The sequence below is a fragment of the Aulonocara stuartgranti genome, assembly GCF_965226115.1.
Source record: "Aulonocara stuartgranti genome assembly, chromosome: 19".
In the NCBI taxonomy this organism is placed as follows: Eukaryota; Metazoa; Chordata; class Actinopteri; order Cichliformes; family Cichlidae; genus Aulonocara; species Aulonocara stuartgranti.
The window spans coordinates 17,250,255-17,273,857 of record NC_138955.1 but is presented as its reverse complement, the minus strand read 5'-3'; the positions used below and the strand labels follow the sequence as shown (position 1 = coordinate 17,273,857).

Below are 23,603 nucleotides of genomic sequence, written 5' to 3'. Positions count from 1 at the left end.
CAGCAGTAGTCCTGTGGTAGCCGCTGGCTGCAGTATACGCTTGAAAGTTGTGGAAGTGGAGTGGGTAGGGGTGAGCTGCCATTTCTTTTGATCACCCGTTTTCTCCTGTTTTGAGTTAGTTAAGGAGGTCAGACTGTGTCTTTATTTTTGACTTTGTTTTGGTAAGGTCAGGGGTGCGGGATTTGTGTAGGTTTGTTTTGTTTATTGTTTTGGCCTTGGCTCACCCTGAAGTGTTGACACTCCCGTTTTGGTTCTCTTTATTCACATTGTAAATAAATCACCTCATATCTAACGGATTGGTTTCGTGTGACTGCTTGGGTCTTGGGGGGGAAGCGAGTGCCTCGCTCATGTTATGGCCTGGCCCTAGACGGGGAGCTGGAAATCCAGTAAGTACCAACTTTGCTGGACGCTAACAAAGACAGGGAGGTTCTGTATGTGTTTGTGTTTTCAGCATTGCTTATTCACACAGGAACACAGGGTTTTAAAGGCACGAATGCCAAAACTATATTTGTATTTTTAATCTTCTGCTTAAGAGACCTGAACATGGATGCATGCACAAACCCATGCGGCATGTCTTTTAAGCGAAAAGCACAGATAAACTGATATTTATTGTCCTAGCTAAAATGTTTTGGTGTTGTTGTGTTTATATTTATATATATCTATACAGATACAGATATAGATATAATTTTCAGAAGCATAACAGACTCAGAAGTCCAACTGTGCTTGATGTTGTGAATACTACCATGTATTACTGCATTATCATAAAACAACAAAAGAAGCAGGTTGTAGTGGTAAAAACAAAAGATCAAATTTTTTTCCCTCCAGCCCACAGGTTTTTATTTAATCCTGCAAACAATACCAGAGCACAGTTGTTTGTTTGGTTTGAGCCCAGAACAATATGATAAAAACATACCAATAAGCCAAAAAAAACAAAAGCACTGACAGGGACGTAAACGACTGATCATGTTGTTTCCCTGCAATATTTGACTGGGAATATGTGACAGTTTAATTTCAAAACACTTGTAATAGGAAACGTGGCTGATGACTGAAACAGCCAGGTAAGGTACAGCTAGAAAAAAACGGAGGTTTCAAAAGAAATTATGCTTTCATTTACCGTATATACAGCAGAGTCCAAGCTGTTCTGCAGAACCAAAAAATGAACAAGACTGAGGGCAGGAAACAGTGATTTTACTTTGAAAATGGTAGGTGTCCAGCGTGTAATCAGCTCAGAACTGTAAGAAACCAATGGGGTGCTGGTATACTCATCTACAGCCTGAAGAAGTCTGCTCAAACACTGTCTTCATGTAAAACTTGCAGCCAAATAGTCAATCATGCAGGATAAGGTTAACATTGGGCTCAAAACATAACAGCTGAGCTACAGAAGAATCCTAGCAGGTAATTCTGGAGTGATGCTTTAATTATAAGGCATTAAATATTATTGAAGAACAGAATACTACAAAATGTTTAGCGGTAACTAAATAATTACTGTACATAAGCACTGAGAGATACAGAATTTCCTACAAAACTGATAATAACTTCCTTATGTCTACAGGGATTTTCATGAGATTTACTTTACGAATTGTAATAGAAGTGTAGAAATTTTAAACTTACTAATTTACTGCTATCATTGTGAGAATTGAATATGATACTTCAACTTTGAATTTACGTGGTTTTAAGTCCTAAGATTCTGACGTATGATTATCTCCATAATCATCTCTATAATCATATATAATGATTTATTTATATCATATATAAATAAGTATTCGCTTCAGATTTAGAAAGATTAAGGTAGGACAGATTTGTTAAAAATGGGTGCAACATTGTTGTGCTCAGTTTGTTTTAGATCACCCACTATAGTACAGTTGACCCCCACCTATTCATGGTTCATTATTTGAGAATTCAGTATTTGCGGATTTTTCTGTGGAAAGTCTAACGTGGGCTGTATTCAGTGGTTAAGAGGAGGTGGCAGAAACACTCAGAAGGACAGTCAAAAACTTGTCATTTTAATTTTTTTAAATTTATTTTTTTTATTTTTTTATTATGACTGTATTGTCCCCTCCACCAGGCGTGCCATTCTTCAGCTGTCTTTGACACACAACAGTGGTAAATATGATGCTTTCACTCTCATTCTCTTTAACAACCTCAAATATTTGTTTTCATCTATACATCCACCAATTTCCACACATACTTGCGTCATCATTCAGAGTCGCAATAGGCTGAAGCATATCTCAACGGATGGCTGGGAAAGTGTCGTGTTAATACTGGACATGTTGTCAGTGCATCACTAACAACCAGTTTAACTAATCAAGTTAAACTAACATACATTTGGGTGAAAGTAAAAACTATGTCTACCACTAATACATGAGAGAAAGTATAGACAGAGAGGAGTGCAAGAAGAATGGAGAGATTATGTGCTGGATGGATAAATAAGGGGACATACAGTTTATAGAGGGAATGGATGGATTATAGGATAGATCAAGTATACCTATGACCTTTGCAAGAACTGAAACTAAACTAGAAAAATTTGCATTTCCTGCGAAAATGCTGTGTGGATGCCTTAACGCTGAAGATGTCTGCTGAAAAAAGCTGAAAAAGTTGAAAAAACAAAACAAAAAACATTGCCCTGAGCAGGATTTGAACCTGGCCCTTCTGGTCTAAAGGCAGCGATTCACCTCACTGCACCAAACTCATTCACACAAAGCAGAGGTGGAGAGAGTGACAATTGTGGTGAAATTAGCAGAAGCTGCTTAGAATTGTGCTGATAAGAGGTGAAAAAGCTAAACATTTGGCAGAAAAGAGGTGAATCAGAAGAATTTCTGCTGAAAAGAGGCAAAGAAGCAAAAAGATGAGCTGAAAAGAGGTGTAGAAGCAGAAGTGCTTGCTGAAGATGGCTGTATGTGTAATGACACACTGGAGAGCAGTGACACACAAGAAAGCAGAGCGCATGCAAGCAGGGAATATGTGTAGCAACTGTCACAGGTAGGATTCAAACCTCTGCCACCGGGTCTCACTGCAGATGCCCTACCCTCTGAGCCAAATGAGTTCTGGTCACAAGCAAAGATATGATGAGAGGGACAATGTGCACTGTGGAGCAGAAGCTCAAATTAGCAGAAAAGAGGTGAAGAGGAAGAACTTTGTTGTGAAATGAGGTAATGAAACTGAAATTTGTGCTTAAAACAAGTGAAAAAGCTGAACTCTGAAATCCTGCTAAAACAGAAGAAGAGGCTGATATTTTTCAGCTACTCATTGAGCCAAACTGGTTCTCACGTAACTGAAAAAAGGTGGAAAAGCTTACAATTTTAATGAAAACAGCAGAAGAGGCTGAGATTTGTGCTGATAAGAGGTGAAAATTCTGAACCAATCAGAGGTACTGCTTCTGTCTGCTTCATCAGGCTGTGTACTTGTATGTGTTTCTGCCATAGACTGTTAACAAGAATCTGAGGTCCATATTAGAAAAGCTGCTAAAATCATAAAACTTTGCAGAATTGTAATAAATTATCAATATGAATTACCGGTCTGTGATAGTGTATAAATTTGTACTCAAAAACTAGGTGGGATAGAAGCATAATTCTTGCACTGGGTGAATCAGCGGACTTTGGTGTACTTTGACTGCGATTTACATAGCTCTTTGTATCTCCGTCGCGGAGACATGACGAGAGAAGAAATGGCTTAATTTTCGGAGTTTGAAAAATGAGAGGACAGATTTCCACCCCTCAAACATGTTTTTGCAGAAACACTGTAATTTCGCTTAAATAGTATGAAATAGCAGTAATACTATGATTTGGCAGAAATACTACTTTTTAGCACAAATACTATTGTACAGAATGGTGTACGTCAGTTTAATGCTGGGTGGTGCTGCAATAGTAACTATCCTCGGTCAGAAGGAGAGGCTGACATCCAGGGATTAGATTACCACAGGTGGAGTTTATTGGCGGTCAGATGGATGGTACAGGGAGGCATGGCATACAGTAGGAGGATGTGGAGAGGTGATATGGTGTGGTTTCTATGATTAAGAAAACTGGCAACAAATTCCTCCACTACAAATCAGTCTGATACCACTTCTTACAGGGTTCACGTTTACTAAGGCACTACCCAAAAGGCGCCACAAGAGGGCACTCCAACACAAGAGATGACCTATTTACACTGTAAACACCCCCTACTTAGCCACTACATACTACAGTGATATTACAGTATACAAATTCACACAAATACTATGATTTGGCAGAAATACTATGACTTAGTAGTAATACTATAACATAACAGTTCAATGTTCTAGCACAAATACCACAATATGGCAGAAATACTATGTTTTAGCATAAATACTGTGATTTGGTATAAATACTACGATTTGGCACACATACTATATTCCGCAGATGCACTATAACATAACAGATATTCTACGACTTAGTAGTAATACTATAACATAACAGAATTATTAATTGGGCACAAATACCACAATTTGGCAAAAATACTATGATTGGGTACAAATACTATGATTTGGCAATAATACTGCATTTTAACACAAGTACTGAGATTTGATTGAAATACTATGATTTTGAAGAAATACTATTACTCCATACAAATACGATGCTTTGGGACAAATACTATGTTTTGGTTCCAATACTATGATGTGCAACAAATACTATGATTTGGCACAAGTACTATGATTTAGTACAAATACTATGATTTGGCAGAAATACTATGCCTTAGTAGTAATACTATAACATAAGAGATATACTATGGTTTTGCAGACATACTATGTTTTTGCACAAATACCATGATTTGGAACAAATGCTATGATTTAGCAGAAATACTAAGATTGGGTACAAATACTATGATTTGGCAATAATACTGCGTTTTCACAACAACTACTGAGATTTGATTGAAATACTATGACTCCATACAAATACGATGCTTTGGCACAAATACTATGACTTAGTAGTAATACTATAACATAACAGATTTCCTAAAAAAACTATGAAATTGCAGTAATTCTATGACTTGGCAGAGATACTACGTTTTAGCACAAATACTATAACAACGCAGAAATACTATGACTTAGTAGTAATACTATAACATAACAGTTCAATATTCTTGCACAAATACCACAATATGGCAGAAATACTATGTTTTAGCACAAATACTGTGATTTGGTATAAATACTACGATTTGGCACACATACTATATTCCGTAGATACACTATAACATAACAGATATTCTATGAGTTAGTAGTAATACTATAACATAACAGAATTATTAATTGGGCACAAATACCACGATTTGGCAAAAATACCATGATTCGGCACAAATACAATGACATGGCAAAAATACTATGATTGGGTACAAATACTATGATTTGGCAATAATACTGCATTTTAACACAACTACTGAGATTTGATTGAAATACTATGATTTTGAAGAAATACTATTACTCCATACAAATACGATGCTTTGGGACAAATACTATGTTTTGGTTCCAATACTATGATGTGCAACAAATACTATGATTTGGCACAAGTACTATGATTTAGTACAAATACTATGATTTGGCAGAAATACTATGCCTTAGTAGTAATACTATAACATAAGGGATAAACTATGGTTTTGCAGACATACTATGTTATTGCACAAATACCATGATTTGGCACAAATGCTATGATTTAGCAGAAATACTATGAATGGGTACAAATACTATGATTTTGCAATAATACTGCGTTTTAACAACAACTACTGAGATTTGATTGAAATACTATGATTTAGAAGAAATACTATGACTCCATACAAATACGATGCTTTGGCACAAATACTATGATTTGGCACAAGTACTATCACTTAGTACAAATAATATGATTGGGCAGAAGTACTATGTTTCAGTACAAATACTATGATTTGGCAGGAATACTCTGATTTAGCAGAAATACTATGTTTTAACATAAATACTATATTTTGGCAGAAATTCCTGCTAAAAAGGACTATTTCTGCTTTTTAGCAGAAATACTGTAATTTGGCATAAATACTATAATTTGGTATAAATACTGTGATTTGGCACATATAATATATTCAGCACATATATTATAAAATAACAGAAATATTATGATTTGGCCCCAAAACCATGATTTTGCACAAATACCATGATTTTGCAAAAATACTATGATTTTTCAAAAATACTATGATTTAGCAGAAGTACTAAGATGTAGCAGAAGTACTTTGTTTTAGCAGAAATACTATGATTGAGGAGTAATACCTAAACATAGGAGAAATATTGATATACAGACACACATACACAGAGACTAAAGGGAACAGGAGCTGTGGAGAGTCTGGGCTTGGTATATGTAGGTCAGTTAAATTAGCTGCACCTGCTGTAGTCAGCCCTTACACACACAGACACAGACACAGAGAGAGGTGTGAGTTTTCTTCAGTGTATTTCTGACATTCAGGATTCCACTCGAACAAATGGCCATAATTTCCTAACCGTAGAGGCTAGAACGGTCATTCAGGCATCGTTTTATTCAGAAGAGATGGGGGAATCTTCAGGTCTTCATAATTCAGAGATAAAACATAAATTATTAAAGATATATGACTTGTAATACACTGTAACTGAGTAGAGGCGAAGCAAAAACTGCCTTGACTTGCGCTCAAACAACCTTTGGTAACTCTAAATCTATATGGAGCATCAAAATCATTCTTTCACCGTAAGAAACAGCAGGCTTTGGTGAACAGTTATGGAAATTTTCAGGGCTCTGTGGAAATCCATCAAAAAGATATGACGAGAGAAAAAAGTGCCTCATTTCCAGTGTTTGAAATCTGATGAAATCTGAGCGAGGGACAAATTTCCTACCCTCAAACAAGTCCAACTCATTTCAGAACGGTAATAGGTGAGAAAGAAATTCTTGAATTGTGAGCGTCAGGAGTGTCTGAACATATACGGGGACAAGCCTCATGTCTTAACTTTGCTTCGTTAAGGAGATATGACAATTTGAAAATGCCTCTCATTAGAGAAATCCAGCGGTGATTTTGAACAAACTCTCCATTGAGTTTATATGGAGAGTTTTCTGACTTTGTGTTACTCTGAGGAGATTTGCAAAATATCTATGAGTCCCACAACAATGATAGGGACATTTTCTGAAAGCCAGCAAAAATACCTGCGTTTTGATGTATAATTTGTGGGGCTTGAGTGGAAATTGAGCGAGTAGCAAGAAGTTGTTTGGACATGAAGAGAAAATTCAAACAGTTTCACTGTCCCCTCTGAGTTAATTGCATAGCAACCATAGCAACGCATGTATTTTCTGAAAAATCACAATTTTGCAACTGAAAACTCAAAGAGGGATAAGATTAAAACGGTAGAAGATCTGAAAAAGCTGAATCATACAGGAATAGCCAAATCATTTGAGAACATTTTAAAGTTTGAATGGAGTTTCTAGGTGAAAGTATGAGGCAGTAGTTAAGTTTCAAAGACAAGAAAGTTTTAGCAGAATTGTGGAAGTTTCCCATTCATTTCAATGGGACAAATTAAAGGAAAAAAGTGTAATATTTTAAAAAGTATAATAGTAATAAACACCAAAAGTCATAGCCGGCATTAGCAGAAAGAGCAGAACAGTATAGAGTTTGAACGGTGAAAATAGCACAAAAATTGTGGAAGTAGATCCACGGCGAAAAGTGTACGGAAACACCCGGAATAATAAAGAATAAAGAGAAACAGGAACTCAATAGTGTGGATGCCCATTGAGGGCATCCACACAATAAATGGTTTGAGAGAAGCACTGATGAAAAGATATTGTAATAAGATTTAAATGGGATTACATACTGTATAATCTGACCTGTTTACCAAAACCTGCCTACATTACCTACTTTACAGATGAATAGATCTCCATTTCTGCATGCAGTCTATGATGCATGAATTAAAACATACAGTGGGGCAAAAAAGTATTTAGTCAGCCCCCGATTGTGCAAGTTCCCCCACTTAAAATGATGACAGAGGTCAGTAATTTGCACCAGAGGTACACTTCAACTGAATGTGAAAAAAAAATCCATGAATCCACATGGTAGGATTTGTAAAGAATTTATTCGTAAATTAGGGTGGAAAATAAGTATTTGGTCAATAACAAAAATACAACTCAATACTTTGTAACATAACCTTTGTTGGCAATAACAGAGGTCAAACGTTTACTATACGTCTTTACCAGGTTTGCACACACAGTAGCTGGTATCTTGGCCCATTCCTCCATGCAGATCTTCTCGAGAGCAGTGATGTTTTGGGGCTGTCGCCGAGCAACACGGACTTTCAACTCCCGCCACAGATTTTCTATGGGGTTGAGGTCTGGAGACTGGCTAGGCCACTCCAGGACTTTCAAATGCTTCTTACGGAGCCACTCCTTTGTTGCCCGGGCGGTGTGTTTTGGATCATTGTCATGTTGGAAGACCCAGCCTCGTTTCATCTTCAAAGTTCTCACTGATGGAAGGAGGTTTTGGCTCAAAATCTCACGATACATGACCCCATTCATTCTGTCCTTAACACGGATCAGTCGTCCTGTCCCCTTGGCAGAAAAACAGCCCCATAGCATGATGTTTCCACCCGCATGCTTCACAGTAGGTATGGTGTTCTTGGGATGCAACTCAGTATTCTTCTTCCTCCAAACACGACGAGTTGAGTTTATACCAAAAAGTTCTACTTTGGTTTCATCTGACCACATGACATTCTCCCAATCCTCTGCTGTATCATCCATGTGCTCTCTGGCAAACTTCAGACGGGCCTGGACATGCACTGGCTTCAGCAGCGGAACACGTCTGGCACTGCGGGATTTGATTCCCTGCCGTTGTAGTGTGTTACTGATGGTGACCTTTGTTACTTTGGTCCCAGCTCTCTGCAGGTCATTCACCAGGTCCCCCCGTGTGGTTCTGGGATCTTTGCTGACCGTTCTCATGATCATTTTGACCCCACGGGATGAGATCTTGCGTGGAGCCCCAGATCGAGGGAGATTATCAGTGGTCTTGTATGTCTTCCATTTTCTGATGATTGCTCCCACAATTGATTTTTTCACACCAAGCTGCTTGCCTATTGTAGATTCACTCTTCCCAGTCTGGTGCAGGTCTACAATACTTTTCCTGGTGTCCTTCGAAAGCTCTTTGGTCTTGGCCATGGCGGAGTTTGGAGTCTGACTGTTTGAGGCTGTGGACAGGTGTCTTTTATACAGATGATGAGTTCAAACAGGTGCCATTCATACAGGTAACGAGTGGGGGACAGAAAAGCTTCTTACAGAAGACGTTACAGGTCTGTGAGAGCCAGAGATTTTCCTTGTTTGAGGTGACCAAATACTTATTTTCCACCCTAATTTACGAATAAATTCTTTACAAATCCTACCATGTGAATTCATGGATTTTTTTTTCACATTCTGTCTCTCACAGTTGAAGTGTACCTCTGGTGCAAATTACTGACCTCTGTCATCATTTTAAGTGGGGGAACTTGCACAATCGGTGGCTGACTAAATACTTTTTTGCCCCACTGTAGGTGTCAAACTCTGGCCCGCAGCCTAATTACATTTGGCCCGCGAAGCCAAATTCAAATTCAAATTCAAATTTTATTTGTCACGTACACAGTCATACACAGTACGATATGTAGTGAAATGCTTGGACAACTGCTCGTGACCTAAAGAAAACAAAAAAGGAAAAGGCTATGAATAAGATAGGAAATAAATATGAAAAATTAAAAAGGGTAAATTTAACTAGGAAGGAATAAAATATAAATTAAGGTTAAAAATGAAATAACTGTACAACACAAATTAGAATGAAGGGTAAATTTAACTGGGAAGAATAAGATAAAATATATAAATTAAAGTTGAAAATAAAATAACTGTACAACAAAATACACAATATAGAACTATATAAGAATGTATGAAGAAATCTAAATATAAATAAATATATACACAATAACAGCAGCTGTACAAGTATTAACCGGAAATGAAGAATATAGTGACCAGTGTTGTGCAAAAACAAAATCCAGAAAGTCCAGTGTGTGTGTAAGAACCATATGTGTGGGTCAGTACTGTGTGGTGGTGTGATTGAGCCATACCAAATTACTTTTAGAGCTGGCCTACTGGTATTATACAGCTAATATATATATTGCTTAGTATTAAGCTTTGCTTGTTCCATATTCAGTTTTTCAGCAAAACGTGTTTGAGTTCATAAGAAAAGATTCATTCTTATATCTGGAGGAATAAATATTTTTCAATAAATATTAATGTTAGCCCGCGACTTTGTTCCAGTTTTGAATTTTGGCCCACTGTGTATTTGAGTTTGACACCCCTGAATTAAAACATAATTTTCACATGTTTTTTTTTTCATAAATTCCTTAGAGTCAGAATTTCTGGTTTTCTGGTTGACACAACATCATTCGTGTATTCAATATATCTAATTTTCCTTTTCTATTAAATGTAAATCTAAAGGTTTATAGTAGAATTTAAAATTATTTGCATGGTCGGTCTAATAGCACATCACCTTAAACTTGTGAAATTGCTATGAATGTTATCATTCGCTCATAATCCTGTAAACAACAGCAACTGAGAAGCGCTTGTCTTTGTGCTGCTACTAGCCACAATATTTGAACACTGGAGATACTCTGTAAAAATCCCATGAGTTCCTTCCTTATCTTCTTTTTATCCTCTACTTTTACACCAAATTAATTAATTCAAATCATCTGCTCTTTTAGCATTTTGAAGCTAGATATCTTTAATTTCCTCCTTATTTTAGTGCAGCTGGTTTCTGTTGAATGCTAGGATATTTCACCTTAATTTCCATTTGTCTGGTGGTTGAAGCCGCTAGGCTTATATTTAACATAAAACCATGTGCTAATCAAAAGAATAAACAGGAAAAGAGGAATCTGACATGTTGGAATCATTAATGGATGAATGGGATGACTGACTTCTGTTTAGTCAAATTTATGCACAATTGTGCTGTGTTTTTGGACTACAAAGATATAACCTTCTATAATCAACCAATGAAATAAAAATACATTTTTATTCTTTTTCATCTAGTATTTCAAGAACCTTACTGATTTTATATTAGCTTTGACAAAAGCCGACAAGGAAAAAAAAAAATACATGTTACAGGCTATAGGGCTTTGTCACAAAATTAGAGTAAGATATGGTTTTTAACTTATTTCATTCAAATGGAAGAAATAGCATGCATCTCTTCCACCAACTCCCAGCTTTCACTACAGATCACACTGTTATCTGCAAACATCATAGTCCATTGACCTCATCTAACAACCATCATGATTGATACAAGAATAGACTCAGATGCCAATATAATTCCACCCGCACCTTGAAACCACACCTCACTGCAGTCCTTCTTCCCAGCACCCCCTCAGGATTCTCTTCTAGTCCTGACATTCTGATACAATACCACAGTTACTTATTCATGTTCTTGAAAATTGATACTAGAGTACTTTCCACCTTCTTAGCACACTCTCTTCGCTTGTTAGAACAATTCCATCTCATCCTTCATTGAATTCTTTCCTGTTCTTCTCCAATTGATCACCAAGTCTCTTTGTCTTCTTTTCTCTGTCCAGAGTACAGATACCTTATTGGAAATTCTCTGACCAGTTCAGCTACACTTTCCAAATCATCTGTTAACTGTTCACTATTGCCCGGAGCCTCAAATTCTGCCCTACCTCTGCACACCATTCTTTGGCTTCCACCATTTAATCATTGCCTTTGCAAAGTCCTTCCAAAACTTTCTAGATACATTTTTGCAGCCTGCGATCTCTTTCAGAGTGAAAGAGAGCTCATTTCCCCAGTATTGGCTTCTGTTTGTTGTTAATAAATTATTTAACAGTGAAATTATAAGTAATTTGATTCTGTTAAATATAGATTAAGCTTAAAATCCTTCTCACATACAGGGAGTGCAGAATTATTAGGCAAATGAGTATTTTGTCCACATCATCCTCTTCATGCATGTTGTCTTACTCCAAGCTGTATAGGCTCGAAAGCCTACTACCAATTAAGCATATTAGGTGATGTGCATCTCTGTAATGAGAAGGGGTGTGGTCTAATGACATCAACACCCTATATCAGGTGTGCATAATTATTAGGCAACGTCCTTTCCTTTGGCAAAATGGGTCAAAAGAAGGACTTGACAGGCTCAGAAAAGTCAAAAATAGTGAGATATCTTGCAGAGGGATGCAGCAGTCTCAAAATTGCAAAGCTTCTGAAGCGTGATCATCGAACAATCAGGCGTTTCATTCAAAATAGTCAACAGGGTCACAAGAAGCGTGTGGAAAAACCAAGGCGCAAAATAACTGCCCATGAACTGAGAAAAGTCAAGCGTGCAGCTGCCAAGATGCCACTTGCCACCAGTTTGGCCATATTTCAGAGCTGCAACATCACTAATAATAATAATAATGGATTGGATTTATATAGCGCTTTTCAAGGCACCCAAAGCGCTTTACAATGCCACTATTCATTCACTCTCGCATTCACACACTGGTGGAGGCAAGCTACAGTTGTAGCCACAGCTGCCCTGGGGCAGACTGACAGAAGCGAGGCTGCCATATCGCGCCATCGGCCCCTCTGGCCAACACCAGTAGGCGGTAGGGTAAAGTGTCTTGCCCAAGGACACAACGACCAGGACAGAGAGCCCGGGGATCGAACCGGCGACCTTCCGGTTACAGATACGCTTCCCAACCCCCATAGCCACGGAGTGCCCAAAAGCACAAGGTGTGCAATACTCAGAGACACGGCCAAGGTAAGAAAGGCTGAAAGACGACCACCACTGAACTAGACACACAAGCTGAAACGTCAAGACTGGGCCAAGAAATATCTCAAGACTGATTTTTCTAAGGTTTTATGGACTGATGAAATGAGAGTGAGTCTTGATGGGCCAGATGGATGGGCCAGTGGCTGGATTGGTAAAGGGCAGAGAGCTCCAGTCCGACTCAGTTGCCAGCAAGGTGGAGGTGGAGTACTGGTTTGGGCTGGTATCATCAAAGATGAGCTTGTGGGGCCTTTTCGGGTTGAGGATGGAGTCAAGCTCAACTCCCAGTCCTACTGCCAGTTTCTGGAAGACACCTTCTTCAAGCAGTGGTACAGGAAGAAGTCTGCACCCTTCAAGAAAAACATGATTTTCATGCAGGACAATGCTCCATCACACGCGTCCAAGTACTCCACAGCGTGGCTGGCAAGAAAGGGTATAAAAGAAGAAAAACTAATGACATGGCCACCTTGTTCACCTGATCTGAACCCCATTGAGAACCTGTGGTCCATCATCAAATGTGAGATTTACAAGGAGGGAAAACAGTACACCTCTCTGAACAGTGTCTGGGAGGCTGTGGTTGCTGCTGCACGCAATGTTGATGGTGAACAGATCAAAACACTGACAGAATCCATGGATGGCAGGCTTTTGAGTGTCCTTGCAAAGAAAGGTGGCTATATTGGTCGCTGATTTGTTTTTGTTTTGTTTTTGAATGTCAGAAATGTATATTTGTGAATGTGGAGATGTTATATTGGTTTCACTGGTAAAAATAAATAATTGAAATGGGTATATATTTGTTTTTTTGTTAAGTTGCCTAATAATTATGCACAGTAATAGTCACCTGCACACACAGATATCCCCCTAAAATAGCTAAAACTAAAAACAAACTAAAAACTACTTCCAAAAACATTCAGCTTTGATATTAATGAGTTTTTTGGGTTTATTGAGAACATGGTTGTTGTTCAATAATAAAATTATTCCTCAAAAATACAACTTGCCTAATAATTCTGCACTCCCTGTACATGGTCTTGAAAAATCTGGGCCCATTTTTTTCTTAAAGACCCCACAATAAAATATCATTTCAAAAGACCACTTAACTCTCAGACTGATGGCTTGCTCACGGTCCCTAAGATATTTAAAAGGAAAATAGAAGGCAGAACTTTCAGCTATCAGACCCTTCTTCCCAAGAACCATGCCGCAGTCTGGATTTAGGAGATAAACAACCTCTCTACTTTTAGGATTAGGCTAGAAACTTTCCTTTTTGATAAAGCAGACATGCGGGGCTGGATACGGTGAACCTCCCTGAGTTATGCTGCAATAGGCCAAGGCTGCTGGGGGTTTCCCACGTTTCCCTTGTCTTTGGCAAAGAGTACCACAGTTTCTACCAGCCTGTTGGGCAGTAACACAGTAGGTCCATCTTAACCTGGGCTCCAGTAATCCAGTTTGAAATTCTTAATCCAGATGATCTATATGTCTGGCCAAAGTTTTATGTGGATGACCTTCCTGACACAACCCTAGCCATTTATCTTGGGACTGGCAGTCGGAGAACACTGGCTTTTGACCCCTGGGGTTTTGACCTGGAGCTCTTTGAGCTTTGTTTTATCAAAGTGATAATTAATATGAAATGAAAACAAAAGTGGACAGTTCACAGCAGTCTCTGTTTAAGTAAGCATTGAGGAACAACATTGTTTATTAGTTTAAGAGCTTGACAAGAGGGCAACTGGGCTTCCATTGATTTTTAACATCTTCAAAACCCCCGGGCCTCGGACCGGTACCGGTCCGTGAGTCGTTTGGTACCGGGCCGCGAGAGTTGAGGCTCAGGTGTGAAATGTATGGTTTTCAGGGTTTTTATCGGTTTTCAGCGTTATTTTATTATCATTTTGATCGTTAACTCTGTTTTCCTGGGTCTTTTCACGTGTGTTATGAATAAATCTTTTTTTCGGTACCGGTACTAGTTTTATTTTGTTGTATTTATCCGCGACACATTAAAGGCCGGTCCGTGAAAAATATTGTCGGGCATAAACCGGTCCGTGGCGCAAAAAAGGTTGGAGACCGCTGGCCTAAGGGGCTTCTTTGGTCTGGAACTAAAGAAGTCTCTTAGATCAGACCCAAATCTTCAAAAACCTACAGAAGTCCAGTTGCCTATATTTTTTACTAAACTAAAAGAAGTCCAGTGGGCTTCTTTTTTGTCTGTAGGTTTCTGAAAATATTTCACCTGTCATTCAAGAGGCTCCTTTGTTATACAATTGAAGACTCTGCAGATGAGAGGCCAAACATCTTCAAAAACCAAAGAAGACAGCTGCCTACTTTTCAAGCTCTCAAGACTAGTAATGACCTGCACAATAGAGTTGTCTATTATAGTTATTGTAGATTAAATGTAATTTTATATAACTAACTGTTTTAGCTTACACTTTTAGGTTAAAAATTGTGCATGTGCAAATGTTTTCGATGATGACAGAAAAAAGGCATGGAGGTTTTAAATGAAATCCAGTGCAATGAAAACCATATATTAAATGTTTGGAGGTGATCACTTATAAGTTAAAGACAAGATCATGGAAGAATTTGCACAATGACACTGGCTTCCTTTTCTAAAACCCATTTATGGAGAAACACTGCGATACACATCTGCAGATATTACCACCCCTATTAAACTTCTGTTGGAAATCATAATAATAATTTACTGGGAAAAGAGGCAAAAGAAATAAAACACATGCTCGACACTGACACAGATATAGTACCATTACTTACACATATACGCGTAGAAACATACTCAAATATATATGAATTAAAAAAAGTAGCACCTGGAGCTAATGGGGGGCAAAACAATCGCATGAGTGCTGCTGTTTGACTGAGGAAGAATAAAGGAGTTGTGGTAAGCCAATCACATGACCACTTCAAGATGACAAAGCAACAAGGTGATATATACCAGTTTTTAAATTGTGTCGATAGGCCACGTAAAACCATGATGTAGATGATAAACAATATATACGCTTCGTTTTTTCCTCAATAGTTTCATCACGTTTACTGTCTAAGGACAGCGCAGCAAGCACTCTCTGCTTATGAGCAAAAAAAAAAAAAAAACGCCCGTTCGTGATGGTGGAAAATGTACCATGCTGACCAATCAAAAAATGATATGAGAACATGACATTTGGTTGTTTAGGAAGTTTTGCAAATTATGAATGCAAAATGTTCATAATAATAATAATAATAATAATAATAATAATAATAATAATAATAATAATAATGGATACTTTATTGATCCCCATGGGGAAATTACTTGTTTTTCTCTGCATTTGACCCATTCACTCTGTGAAGCAGTGGGCAGCCCACTAAGCAGGCGCCCGGGGAGCAGTGTGTAGGGACGGTACCTTGCTCAGGGGTACCTCAGGGTAGCCGTTAAGTGGATTCGAACCGCCGACCTTCCGTTCATGATGCCTTTGCAAAGTTTGTTGTTAGCATCATCAATATGAAAGGAAGCTGAAGAATAAAGATGGATGATAAGTAAACAGGTCACAAAACTGTTTAACAAAAGGTTAAATACACACATTTTTTCTAAAAACAAGACAGACACTACAAAAATATTAATGTTTCAGTGTCAAGGTTTGGCAGTTTAAACTAGCAACCCATGACATTGATGTCCCCCCCATTTTATTATATCAAACAAGGTACCTAATATGACACGAGTTATGCATGCTGTTACATTGTTTCTAACATCAGTTATGTATCTTACATCTTTCTGTCATTAGGACTGGATTTGCAAAGCATATAGCAGCAGTGTTGCTGCTATATGCTTTGCATACACACACACACACACACACACATACGGGTCTATGTGGTATGGCGGGACTATACTACGTCAATCCGCCCGGTGGTGGTTTAAGTGGACTACCCTTTTGAAAGGACTTAGAGCCAAGGGAGCGAGGTTAAAGTGTTCGAAAAAATCTGAAAAAAATTTGGGTCACTTCAGACCTCATACACTCCCTATAGAAGTCTAGATACACTGATACACACCAACCAGACTCTATTGTGTTTTCTGGAGACATTGTCCACTTGACAACAATGTGTTTTATGAGGTCCAAAAAAAACAATATTGGGTCTTTAAAGGGACAATGATGTAATATGTAAATAGCTCATCATTACCATGAATACACATCTGACAGGACACAGGATTACTGGAACATCATTTTATTAGTGTTCTTGGATCTGAACATTAATTTTAACCATAAATAAAAAAAGAAATCTATGGACAAAAATGCCCACGCTTCCCACAGAAATATAAAAATATAGAAAACAGAAAAATTAAAAACATTTAAAATGAATTTTAATAGTTTAAAGGTAAATATTAAGGGGAGAAAATATGCATTTATAATTTTTTATTTTAAATATAACCCGTCAAAAAAAACCCTAAATAAATTAAATGTAAAAATTATGAAATACAAACTACTTCTGTATTTAACAAGAACTTTTTTTTTCTTTAAACAGAACATCAGTGTTAACAACAATTGGCAATCTGACCAAGATGTAAAACCACAGCTCTCTAAACAGTTATTTTAGTTCATTTTTTTCTGCCTTTTTGCAGTTAATCCTCTGTTTCTTACAAAATCTCTTATGTTTTGAACTGTTCTTCCTGCCAACACCGGATCTTCTACCAATTTGCAATGACTGCATTCATTTTTGGTGGCTAGTTTCCCTTCGTTTATGTGGTCTTTAAAATGCCTCATCACTGCAGCAACCTCAGCCTTGGACCACATGTTTTTGGGAGCTCTTCGGGAATTGTGGGATTGAGCAGCATTTTTCTCTGGAAGATATATAAAGTAGTAGTAGTTAAAACAAACAAAAAACCAAACAAAAAAAACAAAAAACATTTGGTGGTTAAAAGAATGGATGCTACCCTGTACTAACTTCTGAAATGTGTTGCTACCATCAATATCAAAACGAGCTAAAATTCTCTTTGAAAATTTATCAAATTTCTAAAATGAGACATTTAGTGTTCCGCTGTGAATAAAAGACTGAATAAAAAGTTGAATAAAAGTCTCTTGATGCATGCTCAATCATCCAGGTAAGTAAATCCCAAAACGTTGATTCTGTTAATCTGGACGTAGCGTTTTCAGTGGGAGAAACATTTTGTCACTCATCCAAGTGACTTTTTGCCACCACTCTGCAGTTTGCCATATGTTGCAAAGTGATGAAACAATAATAAGCTTAGAGAACCAACTGCACCCCTTACCTTCAGAGGGAGCAGCAGTCTCACTTGCTGCAGGCATTGTGAGTGGTCCTTCATCTGCTGATTACACAATTTGATTAAGTTTTAATATTTGTAACAAACATTTTATCCACAGAAACCAAGCTAGTGGTAACTTACCACAATCTACAGTGTCTTGGAGCTGCGCTGTGTTTGTGGAATCAGCTACTGCATGTACAGGCTCACTGGTGCCACACGCCAACATTGTGAGTGCTGTGTCATCATCATCTGATTCACTCTCACTGTCCTTTGTTTCAGCATCACTTAATGCAATTTCATCTGAGAAATTGTGGGAAAACCCCCCCAAAAAACCAAACACAAACCCCCCAAAAACCTCACATTAACAACGAGATATGACAAAATACAGAACAAATACTGGAAATTATAGTACATAGTTTTACTATTTAAGGCCACCACTCTGCAGTTTGCCAAATGTTGCAAAGTGATGAAACAATAGACTTCAAGAACCTTAAATCATGGACATTTAACAGAATGGTCTGTGCTTTTAGGTTTTAATTCGGTTGATAAAGCATAATATTCAACTACTGCCCTAATATTTGCTCCTTTCAATACAAACCTTCTATTTTGATCTCATCCAGTGATTTCCCCTGGATCTGGGAAAGTTGTCCTTTTTCCAGTGTTAAAAGCAGTTTGGAAATCTTGGCCAGCTGTGTTGTGGGAACTGGTAATCTGTAGAATTCGCGGTGAACGCGGATATCATGACCCAGGAAATCTGCAACCTGATCAAGTTCGTTGTTTTTCAAATTAAGGACTTGTGAGAGTGTGGCAACATGTTTTCTGAGCTGTGTCGATCTTAGATACTCAGGCTGCTTTGCTCCACACTGGTGTGCATGAACACGCAAGGAGTCCATTCCTCTGTAATGACTCATTGATCGGGGTCTTGCAAAGAGGTAGATATTAGTGGCACAAATACCACAGTCAGGCCTCCTACTAACCAGTAGTGACAGAGCATCCAGCATGCTTGGTGTTAGCAGAACTGGAACATTTCTGTCCCTTTTTCCCATTATTTCTATTCTACAGAAATAGTTACAGAGTCTCTGTTCCATTTCTGAGAGCCCCATGGCAACATCTGTGTGGAGTGCTGTTTTGTCTCTTTCAAGAAAACTTTTGAGGCGCATCTTTGAAACCTCTCCAGAACGTCTTCGGTTGAACACAATGATTTGTGAGAGTGTAACTTGTGCAAGTTGGGCATAATTCTGAGCTGTGGCTTCGTTCTCCAAGCTGCAAAAGGCACTTTCTGCAGATTTTTGAAGGTAGTGATGGAGAATCCGAACATCTTCTGTAAAGGGCAATGTTGATGGCTTGTTAAACTTTGCCTCACTCAATGTGTTCAAGGCACGGTGAGACACCATCTCAGACCATTTGGAGACATACAACTTCTTGAACGCATCAGTGGACTTGATTAGGGCTTCATCCTCTGTCATGAGGGCACGACAATGGATAATGTCAGACATTTTATGCAGTGTATGTCCCAGTTTCAGCGCAAGGCTTGGAGTTTTGTATGACAGTGTCTCTTCATCAAAACCTGAAACTTTCTTTACTGCTTGCACAACTCTCTGGAAATTAGCAGGCTTAATAGCTTCTTCCATGTTATGCACTGAGAATTCTGTGCGCAGACACAACAACAAACGTCCCGCTTCACGAAGCTTCTGTCGTATATAATCATACTTTGTAGGGTCTTGTCCATGTTTATTGTAGAGGGACTGGGCAAACTGAATAACAGTAAAGTCATTTCGCACAGCTGAGGCAATCTCATCTTGTTTCATAACAGCAAGAACCTTCCAGACTCCACTTGACACCTGCGGATAACACTGAGACTCCAGAGTTAAAGCCAGGCCGAGTACTTTGGTTCTTCCAGGTTCTTTATCCGTGTCATCTTTTGGTTTGTTAGGACATCTGCGGACATGTCTCCAAAGATCCTTGCGAACATACATCCCTTGACAATAAAAGCAATGAGCAAACTTTCCCTCTACTGCTTTAATCTTGGGTCTTCTCTTCACTTTCAGTGGTCCCACTCCACCATGCAAAACTGCAGCATTATGCTTAAAATTTCCCTTATTTCTCAATTTCTCTAACAGACTTTTACGCTCGTTTGAGTCTCTAGGCAGGGAAAATGCATGCACAACATCAGGAGCCGTTTTGTGCGTTTTCAGGTGGCGGGAAATTTTAGCTTGTGGTTTGCCACAAAAATAGCAGTAATTTCTTTTACTTAAAGTCATTTTTTCTGATTCAGTTTCGCAAAGCTCACTTTTATCTTGTGGCTTGTCCTTTGTCAAGTTGTGGATTAAATTCGTTGAATCTGATTGTTCATGCGCTTTGGAGATGTCATCTTGGCATAGCAGACCTTTTGATGTGCTTGGCAATAATGAGATGTCTTCATCTGAATCTTCATCATATGACTCTGAATCTGGCACATATTCTTCTTCTGATATGCTGTGGTTGCCATCATCATCGCTTGATATTTGATCCAGAACTGAATGTGGCAATCCATCCTCCCCTGAATATTCAGAAATTTCTTCTTTCTGGAATGTAAGAACAAAAGTTTTTTTAATTGATCAATACTTTAGACAGGTAAAAAATAAACTGAAAAAAAGTCAAGCCAAATATGAATGGGATACACACCTGTGTTGACTGGTGGCAATTCTGATTTGCCAATTTTGCAAGGCAAGATTTGTGCCAGACCCCTAAACAAACTGAAACACATTTTGATAGACTTAATTTAGCTTTGCAGTTCTATTTAAGTGAAGTAGTTTTTTGTCAAAGCATTGCAGTAATGTCAAATGCTGAAAAAACAAAAAAAAACAAAACTGTTCACATTAAGGATATTTTAATGACTACACATACACTGCTAATCCCCCTCCCCCCCCCAAAAAAGGACATCCCAGATGTGAATGAAGGAATTATTCTTATTAAATACTTTGTTCTTTAGGTAGTTGAGTGGCATGAAAGTGTGTAGTTGAATGTGTGTGGCCTCCAGATGCCTGTACGACTTCCCTACAATGCCTGGGCATGCTCGGGATGAGGTGGCGGATGGTCTCCTGAAGGATCTCCTCCAAGACCTGGACTAAAGCATCTGCCAACCCCTGGACAGTTTGTGGTGGATGGAGTGAGACATGATGTCCCAGATGTGCTCAATTGGATTCAGGTCTGGGGAACAGGCGGGCCAGTCCATAGCATCAATGCCTTTGTCATGGAGGAACTGCTGACATACTCCAGCCACATGAGGCCCAGTGTCGTCTCGCATTAGGTGGACCCCAGGGCCAAATGCACCAGCATGTGGTCTCACAAAGGGTCCGAGGACCTCATCTTGTTACCCAATGACAGTCAGGCTCTCTGGCAGGCACAGAAATGCCACCCCTCACCATTACTGACCCACTGCCAATATGATCATGCTGGAGGATGTTGCAGGCAGCAGAACATTCCCCACGGCATCTCCAGACTGTCACGTGCTCAGTTTGAACCTCCTTTCAGCTGTGAGGAGCATAGGGTGCCCGTGCTGAAGTTGCCAAACTTTGTGTTTTCTGGCAAATGCCAAACATCCTGCATGGTGTTGGACTGCAAGCTCAATCCCCACCTGTGGATGCTGGACCCTCAAGTCACCCTCATGAAGTCAGTTTCTGACCATTTGAGCAGACAGATGCACATTTGTGGCCTGTTTGAGGTAATTTTGCAGGGCTCCTCTTGTTCCTCCTTGCACAAAGGTGGAGGTAGCGGTCCTGCTGCTGGGTTGTTGCCCTCCTATGGCCTACTCCACATCCAGGTAGCACCTCCATGCTCTGGACACTACACTAACAGACACAGCAAACCTTCTTGCCACAGCTCACATTGATGTGCTACGCTAGATGAGCTGCACTACCTGAGCCCCTTGTGTGGGTTGTAGACTGTCTCATGCTACCACTAAAATGAAATCACCGCCAGCATTCAAAAGTGACCATAACATCAGCCAGAAAGCATAGGTGCTGAGAAGTGGTCTGTGGTCACCACCTGCAGAACCAGTCCTTTATTATGGTGAATTGACTATAATTTCCACTTGTTGTCTACTCTATTTGCAAAACAGCATGTGAAACTGGTTGTCAGTGTTACTTCCTAAGTGAACAGTTTGATTTCACAGAAGTGTGACTGACTTGGAGTAACATCGCATTGTTTAAGTGTTCCCTTTATTATTTTGAGCAGTTTATGTTATGGAATGGGGAATTGAGGACAATCCCAAGTATACCATTTTTACAAGGTCCTGCACCAATGAGGTAATACTGCATTTCTTTAATTAGACGTGACCACCCATTAATTAAAAAGGGAGCAGTGTTCATTTCAGCACGTCTTAACTTGTTGAACTCTATTAATGCTTTTTACTATACACTGTACCTATTCACTAAATGTCTCACCTTTGCACTTAAAGCCAAGCCACTTGAGGGAGGAAACCGGTCCCACACACTGAATGCACTTGTCCAAAGATGATATTGTTGTGCACACCAGACGATGATTGTGACACTGTTAGCAAAATATTGCAACATTTATTTGTTTTGGACAGTTGGAAAGGTGTGTTTTCAATTCAGTTGCAGATATCAACTAATAAACTTCGTCCATGTAAATCACATCACACCCAGGTGACTGCCAAACACACACACACACAGCATCCATAAAGAATGATGATAGATTAAATTATTAGTTCATTAAGTGGTACACTGGATTATATTTACCCTTTCAGGCTCTGGATGTTTCAGGTCCAGATCATTGTTTGGAAAGCTGTTTGGTTGCGGCTTTAGGCAGCTCACAGTCTTCTGAATCTGGCTGGTCTCAGTCTTCGTGTGTAACAGATAGAGAATGAAGACAAAAGAACAGTAATCTGACAGTTACTAAAAATGCATCACTCAAGAGGATGAATAGACCATTTCACTATTGGCAAATAGCGTAAGGTACACATCGTGCATGAGAAACATTCATTAAAATCTGTCCTAGGTCAATGTTACCTCTTCAAAATCTTGCACTGAAGAAGAATGCATGGCTTCTGAGCCTTGCTGAGGCATTTCTTCATCAAGATCCTGCAACAAAGAAAAGATGGCACAAAGATTAGACCAAGTGCTCTTCTTGCAACTGTACTGGGCAGTCCTGTGCTTCTGTCTTTAATTTGCATGTGTGTGTGTGTGTGTGTGTGTGTGGGGGGGGGGGGGGGCTTTCCACTCAAGAAATGTTTTCTTCTGAAAAAAATACTGGCTACAATAATTAACAACTGATTCCTTTGCAATCATCCATCCTCTTCCACTTATCCTTATCAGGATTGTGGGGTAGCAGTTTTGGGGCCTATACCAGCTACCATAGGGCAGTACAACCTGGACAGATCACCAGTCTAACATGGAAGGACAAGCATTTGCATTCACACCAAAGGGCAGTTTTGAATCACCAGTTAACCTAACCCCATAAGCTACATCTTTGGACTGTGGGAAGAAGCCAGAGTACACAGCGAGAGAGCCCATGCACTACCAGCAGTAAAAAGTGCCTAAAACAAGTTAAGTTGTATAGTACTATCTATCTTAATGTTCAAGCCTGAGTTTCAAACCACATAGAAACAAAGCACATGTAGTCAGTTCTGCATGCTGTA

General features: G+C 38.9%; 3 long non-coding RNA genes across 3 annotated transcripts in view; 1 reads left to right on the top strand and 2 right to left on the bottom strand.

Annotated features, from left to right (window-relative positions):
* The window catches only part of LOC309695834, a 237,029-nt gene that overhangs the window by 37,739 nt on the left and 175,687 nt on the right, over positions 1 to 23,603 (bottom strand). The window lies entirely within an intron of this gene.
* LOC309695832 overlaps positions 1 to 23,603 on the top strand; it is a 350,850-nt gene that overhangs the window by 252,130 nt on the left and 75,117 nt on the right. The gene's annotated exons all lie outside the window — the stretch shown is intronic.
* LOC309695746 lies at positions 16,586 to 22,600 on the bottom strand. Its single transcript, XR_014273216.1, has 6 exons — positions 22,390 to 22,600; positions 20,630 to 20,700; positions 18,564 to 20,529; positions 18,107 to 18,265; positions 17,972 to 18,028; positions 16,586 to 17,542 (listed from the first exon to the last, which is right to left on the bottom strand). It is a non-coding gene; the product is annotated as an uncharacterized lncRNA (long non-coding RNA).